The sequence below is a fragment of the Puma concolor genome, chromosome D4, assembly GCF_028749965.1.
Source record: "Puma concolor isolate L17-30 chromosome D4, mPumCon1.1.hap2, whole genome shotgun sequence".
Classification (NCBI taxonomy): Eukaryota; Metazoa; Chordata; class Mammalia; order Carnivora; family Felidae; genus Puma; species Puma concolor.
The window spans coordinates 27,195,562-27,210,247 of record NC_141679.1 but is presented as its reverse complement, the minus strand read 5'-3'; the positions used below and the strand labels follow the sequence as shown (position 1 = coordinate 27,210,247).

At 48.7% G+C, this 14,686-nt stretch overlaps 1 protein-coding gene across 2 annotated transcripts in view; it reads left to right on the top strand.

Annotated features, from left to right (window-relative positions):
* Window positions 1-6,168: 6,168 nt before the first annotated feature.
* The window catches only part of CD4H9orf153 (chromosome D4 C9orf153 homolog), a 28,596-nt gene continuing 20,078 nt past the window's right edge, over window positions 6,169-14,686 (top strand). Inside the window, exons 1-2 of one of the 2 annotated variants that reach the window (XM_086685122.1) lie at window positions 6,169-6,396; window positions 7,523-7,590. The gene's annotated coding sequence lies outside the window, so the exon portion shown is untranslated. Of the gene's footprint in view, window positions 6,397-7,442; window positions 7,591-14,686 lie in introns of both variants that reach the window. The other variant, XM_086685125.1, reaches the window with a different exon arrangement.

Sequence of the window (14,686 nt, the reverse complement as noted above, 5' to 3'; positions counted from 1 at the left end):
GCCAGTGTATTAGATTCCTAAAGAAGTGATATTTGTATTATTTTTAAAGGGCAGAAAATGAGAAGCCATTACTCTCTTTGAGTCATTTTCCTGATCTGTAAAGAAAAAAAATCCTATCCTGCACCTCCTTGTCTTCATCGTTTTTATTAGAACCAGTTTCATGAAAGCCGCCTTCCTGGGAGGATTTCAGGAAACGTACTTGATACACGTGCACTGCATAGATCTCCACTGAGTGGTGCGAATGTGCATTTACCAACCAGATTGATGGCTCTTAAAGTTCAGAGGCGGAAGATCCTGACTGCTGGCGGGACGCGGGAGTGCACTGTTTTTTCTACCCAAACTTGGTACAGCGTTTCTACATTTTTGTCCCAAATTTCATTGTCAGATGCCTCATTTGCTTTACCCCTTAGCAGCAGCTGGCAGACGAAAGTATCGAGCAAAGGTTTCCTTGCACTGCAGTGCAGAGAGGTTCCGAGCAATGTCATCTAAAGGTAAGAATTACTTAACCCACCATTTTTAATCCATTTCTTTTGCCACCCTCGGTGTCCCCTCCACGGTGGAGTCTCAAGCTGGCTTAGATCCTTTTGGTTGAAAGGTGTCTAAAAAGCCATCCAGTCCACTCCTCAATTCTGTACCTGGGGTGCAACCCCCAGGGAAGCTGAAGGACTTCTGTCCACCCTCACACCGTAGGCTCTGTAGCAGCGGAGCTGGGACCACTCTCGTGTCCCCTTCTGTGTAGGGGACACGCCGGCTTCACAGTCTGAGGCAGGCAGCAACGGTCGGGGTATGGACTGGCTTCTCTATCTGGTTGGCATTCTGATAAGATTTTCTTGTAATCTGACAAAGATCGTTATTTAGTTTATTTTATTTTGAGTGAGAAGAATCTTATTTTAAAACCCACTCATGTGAATTACCGTCTTGTTTCTTTAGAACTATGAGACATGTTTTCTACAGTAGAGAGGACACTGTAGCACCCCAGAAATACCCTTCTCGAATGTTGAGGGTCTTCATGAGGGCTGAACATGAGGGTCTTTTCTTCAAATTCCCAGTATGTGTACGTTTTCTGAATCTCAAGTTCAGTGAAATTCTTAACCTAACATTGTCACTACCACCTTTTCTTTGACAGTGTTCCTTTTGTCATTTAGTGATTTTCCTGGGTTTGACATACTGTTCTACAACACATATGCTTTTTTTGAAAGCCGGTTCTCATGAGGTAGCTGTCACACTTCTGTCCGTCCTGTTTACTGAAGTACCCGGCACGGAATGCACCAAAACCTAGCGCGGTGGCTCTGTAGGTGCTTGCGAGTTCATATTGTTAATACACTTGTCGGTCCACCTGTCATTTGTGCAATACTGTACGTGTGTAGAGAATGAATTGTCAATAAAAAAGAACGTGGTCTCTGTGTGATCGTAAGATTGCCTTTTCTTTGTAAGGAAGAAGGGTTTGGGAATAATAGCTGTAGCTGTTGCTGTAGCTGTAATGGCTGCGTTTTTCTAACCAGTCTCGTCGCTAACGGGAATTCTCCCCACCCGATGCATTTGTGTCCAGTCTTCTGGCGTCGTTCTCCATTTGGCCCTCTGACAGACAGAGCCTTTGGGATCGCTCTTGGCCCCAGAGACCTGAGCATCGCCTTTCTTCAGCCTTGTCTCCTCGCCACTTCCCTTCCTCCCTCCCACACGGACTCCTTCGTACAGCCCCCTGTGTCCTTGTCCCTGCCTGCGATGCTTTTCCCACATCCGTCATCCAGGCTTTATGTTCACCTCCAGAAAGGTTCTCAGCCATTCACCTCAGGCATCTTTGGAAGCACCTGCTGTCCAAGCCCTGAGGTTTCACAGATGACCGGAGACAGTCCCTGACCTCAGCCATCTTAGAATGGACAAATGAGACACCAATGAAGAGAGTAGGGTAAGTGTCGTGATAGGTAAAATGTGACACAGACTTGTTCCGTGCCAGGAGCTGTTCCAGTATCATCTTCACAACAAGCTAGTGAAGTAGGTTGACTGTTGTCATCTCCTAGATGAGAAATTAAGAGCTCAGGATGAATAAAATAGTTGACCTGAGTCCCACAGGAAGTGGCCGTGTCACAGTGACCCGCCCGTGCTGCTAGCAGTTGGGCTGTGCCACGTGTAGTGAGAACCGAGATGGTTCACTTTTTTTTTTTTTTTTAATGTTTATTTATTTTTGAGACAGAGACAGAGCATGAACGGGGGAGGGGCAGAGAGAGAGGGAGACACAGAATCGGAAACAGGCTCCAGGGTCTGAGCCATCAGCCCAGAGCCTGACGCGGGGCTCGAACTCACGGACCGTGAGATCGTGACCTGAGCTGAAGTCGGATGCTTAACCAACTGAGCCACCCAGGCGCCCCCAAGATGGTTCACTTCTAAGAGGCTAACTTAAAAGCTGTGACACCTCGAGCTTTTAAAACCCCTGAGAGATTTGGGGAAAAGGGAAGACATGGACAAAACTAAAGAGAACTGAAAACCTGCAGGAAGCTAGGCACTCAGGAGGCTGTGAGGGACAGAAGGGACAGTAGATGGGACAGCATGTTGCGGCTTTCTCTAGCTGCTGTAGGTGCTGGGAGCTGTCAAAACCTCTGCGTTTAGAAGTCGGGGGCTGGGGGGGAGGAAGACGGGGAAGTGCCGCTGAACCCCCAAACCTGAGGCTCACTGGGGTGAGCCTTCGGAGCTGCCGTCAGCAGGACTCCCGTCGAACAGACCAACCTCAACAGGGCCGTGGCGCTGTGGCCCGTGGCCGATCACACTGGCAACGCTTTACCAGGTGTTTTGGTTTTGGTCTCTTGCACAGTACTGAAATGTTTTCTTGAAAAGTAGGAGCTTTGTCATTTCTTTGGTGTTCACTTCGCGACAGGCACGTCATAATCCTCTTTGGCAAAATGGCTCGCCTACAGCTGCGTCATGTTCTTTCTCGCTTCATCCAAGCGTCGCCAAACCCTGGCGTCCGGTGAGAGGTCACCTGGTAGTGCCTGTGTGACACGGAGGACGTCAGCTGCCGCGGCAGGAGCTTCATGCGGGATGGTTTCTTAATCAGAAGAGCACGCTTAGGAGCCCACTCCAGTGGTGGACGTGCCCCAGAAGAATTTCAGGAGACGGGGGCTGCAGCGGTGTTCTGCTGCAGCGGTGTTCTGCAGAGTGTCCCTGTCCCTGCCCTGTCTCCGACCCACAAGAATGATTTTCTTGTTGACAAAGAGGAAAGTGGGGAGGGGTTGGAAAAATCCCTACAAGATCAGAAGTCCCTAAGATTTGCAGGACTTCCCAGGTTTCATTCATCAGGAAATCCCTTTTAAAAAGAGCCTTTCTTGTCTCGTTTTGATGCCTGAGAAATCAGGAAGTGCAAAAGCCTGTGATGTTAAGCTGCCTGGTCATTACCATGCCATCGAAGAGCTGTAAGACCCTTGTGGCCTACAAAGCTTTTTATAAGTGTCCAGTTTGGGCCTCAGAGCAGACGTGACCTGGCCCATGAGACTGCATCAACTCGAGTAAATATAAATGCAGCCAGCCTGATGGCTGGGGCTCAGTCCGCAAGTTCGTGGGATGTCAGAGCTAGAGCTCTGGGGGTCAGATACATCTGGGTTTAAATCGTGGGCTCTCACTTTGTGACCTGTTGACCCGGCACAGTTTAGGTGATTTCTCTTGAGCCTGTTGCCCTATCTGTAGAACAGTCTCAGAATTGGGGGAAGTTGGATGAGCTAACTGCACATAAACAGGACCCAGATTAGAGATGACACTCAGTACTTAGTGGTTCTGGTCCCTTTTACCCATGGTTATCAGTCAAGGCAAGAGTGCGGGGAAAGAGTTTTCATATAATTAGGGAGTTACTGCCCCACATTAAAATCTGGGGGCGATTTACTGTATCTCTTTACATGACCACAACAGCTTGATTGAAAAGAACTACAGATATAATAACAGAAATTATATTCTCTTTGTAGCTGATTAGCTATGAAGAGAATTCCCGTGTAGAGAGAGGTTTCTTGACTGACGAGCTGAACCCCCACGGGCTTAGAGGGTGGAGGGTCAGGTCAACGGGAAAGCCAGGCTGGCGGCGTACCTACCCTCTCCCTCCTTTGCAATATGGAGCCCTTGCCAGGGGTGAGTCCTGGTGGGATGTGTGAAATCTGCCTCCCTAGCTATCCCCCAAAATCCTCAGTAAAGGCTGGGGTTCTCAGTGGCACAAAAATGCAACCTTCCCCAGGGCAAGGACTCTGCACCAGCGATGGCCCCCTAGCACAAAACCCTGTTTCTTTGATAGCCCTAGTGGACTGCATCACAGATTTACTTCCATAAGTACATAGTTCCCAGCTATTCACTATAAAGTACACGTTAGAGGCACCTGGCTGGCTCAGTCGGAAGAGCATGCAACTCTTGATCTCAGGGTCGTGAGTTCAAGCCCCCTCCCTCCCCGGGTTGGGTGTAGAGATTATTAAGAAAAATAAACTTTAAAGTACATGGTTATTCTCTGTGGAGTCAGGTCTTCAAGCAGTCCTTCTCAAGCTTCAAAGTGTAAATAAATGGGTATCTTGTCGATCCCCAAGGTCTAGGGGACTGGGCTTCTGCACGTTGAGCCAAGGGTCAGGTAAAGCCCATGCTGTTGCTCTGCAGACCACCTTTGAGTAGCAAGGTTTTAAAATGTCTCCAGGGGTACTTGGTTGTATTAAGTGGTCATTTGTACCTGTAGTTTTTACCGCCCACCGTGGTGTTCAGGGTCTCTGATCAGCATGAGAGAGCCCCGTGGCCAGCCTGAGATGACAGAACAGCTTACCCACCAGTTTTTATAAGACCTGTCTGGTTCCTTTCAGTGAAATCCTAAAACAGTCTCGAGGATGTCCAGCCCCGTTTCCATTCAGTAGCTAGGTCCCCGCTCAGTCCCCACTGCGCTGGCACAACCAGGCGACCTGGGTGGTCCATGAATCGTTTTGATCCTAATGTTCTGGAACCAGAGTCCTCAAATAGGCTGGGTTTGACATCTCGGGGAGACCTACAAGGAAGGGGACACCTTGCATGGCCCTTCTTTTCTCTGAACGACCACAAAAGGTGGCACAGGGCATTGCCTTTCTCAGGAAATGTGTCTTGTGGGAAGTGTGCACAGGACAAAATTTACCACTTAACACTACTTTTTTTTTTTTTTTTAATTTTTTTTTTCAACGTTTATTTATTTTTGCGACAGAGAGAGACAGAGCATGAACGGGGGAGGGGCAGAGAGAGAGGGAGACACAGAATCGGAAACAGGCTCCAGGCTCTGAGCCATCAGCCCAGAGCCTGACGCGGGGCTCGAACTCGCGGACGGCAAGATCGTGACCTGGCTGAAGTCGGACGCTTAACCGACTGCGCCACCCAGGCGCCCCTTAACACTACTTTTAAGTGTGCGTTTCAACGGCCATAAGAACCTTCATAGTGCCGCACAGCCATCACCACCATCCATCTCTAGAACCTTCTCATCTTCCCAACTGAAACTCTGCCCCCATTAAACACTAACTGTTCGTTCCTCGCCACCTCCCGTCCCTAGTAACCAGCATTCTACTTCCCGTCTCTGATTTGTCTAGGTGCCTCAGAGCAGTGGGATCCTGCAGTATTTGTCCTTTTGTGTCTGGTCCGGAGGTAACAGTTTTGATCTTCACTAGCAAGGAGACGTGGCCCCAACAGTTCTCACGGTTGCTCTTTAACCCACCGCGGGTGGAGTCTTTAGTTTGTCCGCTGTGAAACTCCTTTGATGATGTGTCTGCTGATGGTTATTTATGGACAATTGAGGGCAGTTTAAGAAAAGCATCAAAAGATTGTGCACTAGGCTGACCCAGACGAAATTCATCATGAGGAGTCTGGGCAGAAACATCAGGTATTACAAAGGAAGTTCAATAGATAGGACTTGAAATATGTAGCTCTTGTCAGGACGAAGTCCGGCGAAACCATTTGGTGCTGCAACAGATCTCCTACTCCTTCCTTTCTTTCTAATGCAGCCCCAATCCACTTGCGGCCAGACTGTGTAGGCGGACGTAGGACGCTGTGTCCTATTAACTGCCTCGATTTCTCCTTTGCATCTTGTCCGTATCTATAGAAGGAAAAACTTGACTGATTAGAAAATCACAATTCAGCTCGTTCATTTTTTAGCGTTTCATGGCACATGTTCACTTTTTAAAATGTCTTTCCATCCTCCACCTTCCACCTATCACCCTCATGAAGGAAAATAACCCCCTGGCCTTGGGTGTCATGCAGCTGTTTATGTGACCTTGAGGACGTCCGTATGTCACAATGGACAGTGAGTTATTCCTTCACACTAAGCGTTAGCAGATGCCAGGCTAGCCCACGGGGCTACCAGATGAATGAGACCCAGCCCTGCAGATTCGTAAACAAGATGGCCACATAAACATAACTGTAAAGCAAGTGGTAAGTGCTGTGATTGACCTATTCCTGGGGCATAATGAGAGAACAGAGAAGTGAACGTTCGGCCAACCTGGGCTTGGCCAGGAGATGTGGGGGGAAGTGGGCGGTAGGGAGAGAGAAAGCAGAGGCTAGAGCTGAGAGATGTGAAGCTGGGCTCGTGTCGACAAATCAGAGCTGGGAAACCGACCTTCCGGCAGTTCATGACTGCGCCTCAACAGTCCATCTCTTCCTTCGGGCCTTCCCTCTTAGCCTTGCCCTCTTGGTGGATTTCTCTGCCTTCTTCCCTCGCCACCATGTTGCCACTGACTCCTAGCCCTGACTGGACTCTGTTCTCACTACACCCATAGCCCCTTCCCCCTGTCCCCAAATCCAGCCTTGAGAGTAGAGATGAGTCTGAAAAAGGAGGAGGAGGAGGAGGAGGTCAAAAAATGGTAGTGAGCTTCCTCTCCCTTTTCTGGAACCAGCTTTTGTGGGCAAGCTGCCTCTCATGGGCCCAAACTGAATGGTGGAAATACCCGAACTCCTCAAACTGGCTTCCAGGACAGGCCTGTCCGTCCTCAAGGCCGCCACTAAGGCCACTGTCTATCCAACGAATGGAGGCCCTGGGCAGGCACCCTTCCCTGGGGACTGTCCACAGGACAGTAAGCATCAGCCCAACGGCAATCCCTTTGGGCGGAATTGTACTGTCCCAACCCATCCCGCCTTCTCCTACCCCAGCTGCTATCCACCTGAGGCCTTCGTTCTAACCTTCTGTACATGCTACCTTACATCTCATGGGTATGTACCCATTTCGTGGGTGCTGAGGGCACCCACAAGTACACTGGCATTGTGGACAGCAGACAGAGCCAAGGCTGGTGACTCAGCCAGTGCTTCCAGACCAGCCTAGGACCCCGCTCCGTGTTCGTCAGGTCCCTGGGGGAGAGGTGGGGAGGTGAGCCCCACTGCCGATGCACAGCTCTTCGGTATCAAAGGGAGTAGAAATGGTTGTAGGTGCAGAGATGGGTGTGGCCCCCAGGAACCCCCAAGGAACTCTGTTCCTCCTCCTCTAGATTGCCGAGCAGAACGGTGTCCCTCTCCTCTGGTTTCTGTCTTTGGGAATCTGGCTCCTTTTTGGGATTCCATCCTGTAGGTCAAGTGCTGCCGCCCTCACCAAGCAAACCGGAAACAAGCAGAGATCTTCCCTGGAGGCTACACCAGGTACGATTCCCGCTTCTAAAAGTACTGGCATCCTCCACTGGCCACTCCTGAGGCACCTGAGCTGCCCCCACGTCCCCTTCCCCGAGAGCTTGTGCCACAGGAAACCATGACCTGCCGGCACCACGAGATGCTCAGCACCACGTCCTTTCTAACAGGCCCAGGGGGGATGGGGGCTGGTCCATCGGGGGAGTGCACTGAGGAGCCCCCCTCTTACCACGCGGGGCTGTCTCGTTGCCTTGTTTCAGGCTTGCCTTCCGTGTGCGACCACAGGGCCCCAGCCGTTCCGTTGCTAAGCGTCTATGGAGCCCTTGCTATAATCATGCCTTGTACCACGGAGGACACAAAGACGTGCCTCCGGGAGCTGGCCCTGTGGGAGGGGGGAGGTGGTGAGAGGAGGAAGAGCATAGCAGTAGCGGCTGGTGGCAGTGGCCGTGATTAGGCAGCCGGCGCTTATAAGAACACGTCCTAGGGGCCGGCCGCCTGGCTGGCACTCTGCAGGAGTTGAGGGGTTGAGTCCTCACACAGCTCTAGGTGGTTGGCGCCATACTTACCACGCCCATTTTACATATGTGTATACGGAGTACTGAGGCCAATAAATGCCATTGAGGGGGCCCAGGAGCCCTGTCCAGGAGGCTCAGAGGAGCAAGAGAGGACATGAGGGAACAGAGAATGTCAGAGGGGCAGCTCCAGAGATGTTTGTTTTCTTTCATGTTTACTTATTTTTTTTTTAATTTTTTTTCAACGTTTATTTATTTTTGGGACAGAGAGAGACAGAGCATGAACGGGGGAGGGGCAGAGAGAGAGAGGGAGACACAGAATTGGAAACAGGCTCCAGGCTCCGAGCCATCAGCCCAGAGCCTGACGCGGGGCTCGAACTCACGGACCGCGAGATCGTGACCTGGCTGAAGTCGGACGCTTAACCGACTGCGCCACCCAGGCGCCCCCATGTTTACTTATTTTTAAATGTTTGTTTATATCTGGGAGGTAGGAAGACAGTGTGCAAGCTGGGGAGGGGCAAGGAGAGACCTAGACAGAATCCGAAGCAGGTTCCAGGCTCTGAGCTGGCAGCAGAGCCAGCCTGACACGGAGCCCGAACTGTGAGATCGTGACCTGATCCAAAGTCAGACACTCAACCGACTGAGCCACCCAGACGCTCCCAGAGATGGGTTTTCACAAGACACCGCAGCTGTGAGGAGAAGGGCCCCCGGGGCCTTCGTATGCAGAGGGCAGATAAGCCGGCACGGATGAGAGTGAGGGTCGTGTGTGGGGAACGTCAGAAGATACGCTACGGGGAGTAGAGTCGCCCGAGAGGGAAGTGATGGGGCTACAGATGGTCATGGTTCGCAGCTCGGCTGAGAAGCCCCAAGCACGAGGCTGATGTCCTGTGCGCTGTGGGCCAGGGCAGAGCCACTGAGGGTTTTGAGCGAGAACAAGTCGGGATCAGAATTCTCTTTTAGGAAGGGTGACCCGGTGTGGCTTATAGAAAGTAAGAAGTTGGAGCACAGGATTTCTAGGGCACTGAAACTGTTCTGTATGATGGTATGATGTGTGATGGTGGATACATGTCATATGTTGGTCAGCACCCATTGGACATACAACACAAAGTCAACCCCGATGTAAACTAAAGACTTAGTTGATAACAATATCGGTTTGTCAGTTACGAGTAATGCATCACACTATGTAAGATAGTCATAGGAAAAATTGTCTATAACGGTGGGAAATGCTCTCCTTTCCAATTTTCTGTAAACCTGAAACTGCTCTAAAAAAAAGTCTATCAATTATTTAGAAGTCTTTTTTTTAAGAACATTTTTAAAACTTTTAATTTCAAAAAAGCTAACATACAGTGTTATATTAATTTTAGGTGCACGATGGAGTGATTCAATAGACATGTTTTATTAGCAAAATAAGACAATAGTTTTACATTCCTAAGAAAACTCAGGTTTTCAAAAATTGCTTCAAAGGGAGAATTGAGTTTCGTTCATTTTTCCTACCAGAATTTCAATGATAAAGGTCATTTTTTTAATATAAGTAATCGTAAGTATACTTAAATACTCCCAGCATGGGGCTCAAACTCACACCCCTGAGATCAGGAGTCGTGTGCTCTTCTGGGCTGAGCCAGCCAGGCACCCCAATAAAGATCATGTTTAATAGTAGACTGTGGACTGCCATAAAAGCCACACATCAGAAAGCACTCTGGCCTTCGTGTCTGGTCTCTGCTCAAGACTGATAAGCTCTCTCAGCACATCAGCAGCCGCAGGGTGGTGCGTGCAGCCTTCCACGATGCGCTCCCTGAGGCATTGTTCTTGCCTCATCTGCTCTTAGTCAATGCCACAGACTTTTCCTCTGTCTGAGGTGCTGAATCTGATGGATCCATGTTTCCATTTCTGATTGCGTTACAATCAATAATAGCACATTATACCCCCTAATCAATTGTGTTCTATGCAGTTCATCTGAAAACCTGAGCAGGCGGCATGTAGTGATGGAGAACCTAATCTACACCAGCTGCTAAGCCAGGCAAGCGGATCCTATGGGCGGGCAGATTCCGAGGCTGAGGAATCCAGGGAAATCAGCCAGGAAAAGCCCCCTAGGCATTTTGGTGAGAAATCAGGCAAGAGCTAACGAAGCCCAGACGAATCCTGGGTTCCCTGTGGGCTCTCACCTGCTTCCCAAAGGGGTCCTCTTCTCACTTAGACCAACATACCCAAAGCATGGAACCCCGTAATCTCTCCAGTGGGCCACAGGCACCTGGGGGGTTCAGAGAAAAAGCAACAACACAATAGTAGTCAAACTTCTTGAATTGGGACTGAAAGATTGTAGTTAGTGACTTCACAGAAACCCTATTTTGTCCTCTGCAACCATTCCACATTTAAACGTTGAGCATTTGGGGTCCTTGGGTGGCTCAGTCAGTTGAGCATTTGACTCTTGGTTTTGGATCAGGTCATGATCTCACAGTTCGTGGGTTCGAGCCCCACATCAGGCTCGGTGCAGAGCCTGTTTGGGATTCTCTCTCTCTCTCTCTCTGTCTCTCAAAATAAATGAATAAACTTTAAAAAAATGTTGAGCATTTTCCATAAGGACAGCATCCGATTATCTTAAGTAACATCCGGTTGACAAAGTTCACTGTGGTTTAGTGTATTTTTCATACCATTGGCTGGTATCAAATTTGCAATCTTTATTATTGTGATTGGGTTATATTTGACTCGATTTCATTTTTCAAGAGGATTAGTGGCCCAAAAGTGTTCACTGAAGCATAAAATAGTGATGGAAACAGTGTTATATATCCTACAAATCGGAAAAATCTTATGAATACCCAAGGTAACTGTCTCTCCAGAAGGATATAGGATGTCAGGATTTACCGGGTCTAGCAAATCTGCAGGTGTGCTCTTACACAAAGAAGTTAAAAATGGAAACTCAATAGGAGATATGACTCCGGGTCTTGGGGTCGTGAGTTCGAGCCCCACGTTGGATGTAGCGCTTACTTAAAAACTTAACAGGAGGTGCCACGATGAATATCTGAAAGCTGAATTTAACTAGATAGAGCTTGTACTTGCCCAGGTCTTCCCCAGCAAAGTTACAAAACCTGGTCAGACGGTACCACTGAAGCTTTTGAGTTATTCGACAAAGATGGTGGGACTTTTCCAGAAGAAGTAAAAAAGTTGCTCTCTAGGACAAAATGATTAATTGCTGAACACAGAGTAAAGTCAAAAATGGCCAACCTGTTATTGAAAAGTTTTACTTATTGAAGCAAAAATAGATGCGGGGCTCAAACTCACGAACCACGAGATCATGACCTGAGCTGAAGTCAGACGCTTAACCAACTGAGCCACCCAGGCACCCCCAAAGATCTTATTTTATTTTTACTTTTAACATGTATTCATTTTTTGACACAGAGAGAGAAAGAGTGTGAGCAGGGGAGGGGAAGAGAGAGAGGGAAACACAGAATCCAAAGCAGGCTTCAGGCTCTGAGCTGTCAGCACAGAGCCCGATGTGGGGCCCGAACCCATGAACTGTGAGAAGATCTTATTTTTTTCAGAGAATTTTTTATTTCTTTTTTTTTAGAGTGTATTAATTAATTAATTAATTTACTTAAGTAATCTACACCCAGTGTGGGGCTTGAACTCATGACCCTGAGATCAAGAGTCACACACTCTCCCAACTGAGCCAGCTGGGCGCCCCATCAAAAGACCTTATTGTACTGCTATTAATAATATGCAATATGACAAAAACATTTCCAGTTGCAGACGCGAGCTGGTCTATAGCTGTTGATGTTATGTGTTGTATATACACATGAGGAAGAAAGCCACAGTGATGCTTTGCTCTGCGTTACTGAACATACAGTGAAGAGCCATTGGAGAGGCGGATTGTAGGCAGAAACAGATGCCCAGGTGTCCTACCTCAGGGGCAGTGGAGGGAGCAGTGGAGGAGCGCTTCATTCCAGAAATGAAGGGCACGTCTCTGAATGCCCCCCCGCCCCATACCGTCTCACTCCCAGGGAGCTTCCTGTTGGTTTTCATGTCACTGGAACGGATACCGCGAACGCCACGTACGATCAAGTTGTGACCACTGCGTGCCCACCTGCCCTGTAAAGAAACGGGGACAGAGTGAGACCACTAAGTGTCCGTGAAGATGACGGATTAAAACCTCCAAGTAATTCCATGCCTCCACATCGGAATGGGACAGCAACACTGGGACGTTTTTTAAAAAGACATGGCCCAAAGACGAGATCTGGAGAGATGCTAACATCAGAAACATTTCGGAAGTGGGAAGGTAAAAGGATGAGGGGTTGCTAACGGTTTGGCAGGCTAAGAACCGGACGGCCCTATTATGCTTCAGAATTCTCAGAATGCGACTGCAGGTGACACCGGCTTTCCTGGAACTAAGGGCAACGGGGAAGGTGGGCCAAGAGGACGGTTTCTGAGAAGGTGGACCCTCAGATGCCTTCCCCCACTTCATGTCTCTGCCCGTAATCTAAAGAACTTCTCTCTGGAGAGGCTAATCCAGGGGCTGCAGACTTGGGAGGGGCCAGGCCCACCAGGGGGTGCAAGCATCACACTGTAAAACAAGGAACAGACACGCAAACAAAACAAGGGATTATGTGAACGTATGTGCAGTAAGTGCCTGATACGAGGGCCCCCCAGCCCCCCCCTTCCCCCCACTCTGCAGCTCTGATTTATCCTGTCACAGTGAGATCCTTTAACACCCTCCAGATCAGGGAGGGTGGACTCTTACTAGCCCAGGAAAGGCCTAAAGATGATCGCATTAGGGGATCCTCCCCCAAATGCTCTACCCAAAGCCTACAAGCCCCATCAGTGGGAGTAGAGTTTCCTGCCAGCTTTTTAGCACCCCATTCGATCTCACAGTTTGTGAGATGGAGCCCCACGTCGGGCTCTGAGCTGACGGCACGGAGCCTCCTTGGGATTCTCTCTCTCCCTCCCTCTACCCCTCCCCCACCCTCAAAATAAATAAACTTAAAAAAAAAAAGAAATGGTAGTGTTGGTAAATTTTCTGTTATGTGTATTTTACTGCAATGAAAACTTTAGGTGTGCAGGATGGTTTAGTGTTGGTCTGGCTGTATTTCATGGACATGAGACACGCAAAAAGCTCCCATGCTGTTCCGCCATCTTGGCTCCTCCCCGTGCAATTAAAATTTTAAAAAGAGGGAAGCAAGTTGAAGGAGAGATCTGTAGGGAGACATATATAGGTAAGAAAATGAGGCGGAGGAGAGAAAAAAAGAAAAGCAAAAAAGGAAGAGGATGCTAAACACTAAATTTAGGAGGGTGGTTCTCCCCGGGTGTGGTAAGGGAAGGGTGGCAGTGAGCGGGGACAGAGTGCTGTTCCTGACATTCTGTCTCTTAGTCCGTGTTTTGGGCACACGGAACTCTATGATTATTCATTCCCATTTGAATGCTGACGTGCTTCTCTATTGCCTTTTCTATTATTTACTCTCTAGTAAAGAAACTGAGCTCTTTTCGCCTATTTAGGCATCGAGTTTTATTATATATATCTGCTGCTGTATTTGGTACCTGCTTGTGATCATTGCTAAACTGGTGTTATTTTATAGATCAACGTGGTCAAAAAAAAAGCAGAATGTGAGTCACTTGTGTGATTTTAAGTTCTCCACTAGCCACATTCAAAAAAGTAAAAGAAACAGGCAAAAATAATGTTAACCATTTCATTTAACCCAGTGTGTCTGAAGTAGTGTGTTTTCAGCAGATAACCAGCATGCAAATCCTTAGTGACATATCTTGATTCTTTTTTCTTACTACCGCACGTCTCCGTTTGGACTAGTCACAAATCAAGGGCTCAGTGGCCACGCTTAGCCAGTGGCCACCATACTGGACAGCGCAGACTGAGAAAAACACTGCAAACATCGATTCAACACAGCCTGTGCTACCATATTGCATATGATTAAGGTGAATGAACAACAGGCGTTCAACAACGTCGTTGCCCTGAACAAAATCAGACCGAGCAACACCAACAGCCATGTCCAGTTTCATGCGAGTACAGGCCATGAAGATAGTGTTGTTGATGGCCACTGGGCCAACATCAACCGTGAGACCCCCGCTGGTTGTAAAACGTACCCCACTTTTCAGAGATTTTAAAGCATGAAGTTGCTACGAGACGGTAGTTACAATGCAGGACGTGCGGGGTGAGGACTGATTATTATTTTTTTTAATTTATTTTAATGTTTACTTTTGAGACAGAGACAGAGCATGAACGGGGGAGTGGCAGAGAGAGAGAGAGAGAGACACAGAATCCGAAGCCAGGCTCCAGGCTCCGAGCTGTCAGCACAGAGCCCGACGCGGGGCTCGAACTCACAGACTGTGAGATCATGACTGGAGCTGAAGTCGGATGCCCAACTGACCGGGCCACCCAGGGGCCCCGAGGACTGATTATTATTACAAAGCCTAAGGATGATGTAGGGAAATGGGGCTGGACGCATCCAAGAGAGCAAACCTGGAGCTCGAATGGTAGATTCGGGGGAAGAGCTTGCGGAAGGTGGTTTTTATAACCTTGTCAGGCTGCTGGAGCATGGTGTGGCATCTAAGGGGTTGAGGGTTAGTGAGCCCAGACAGCAGGAAAGCATATCCCCATG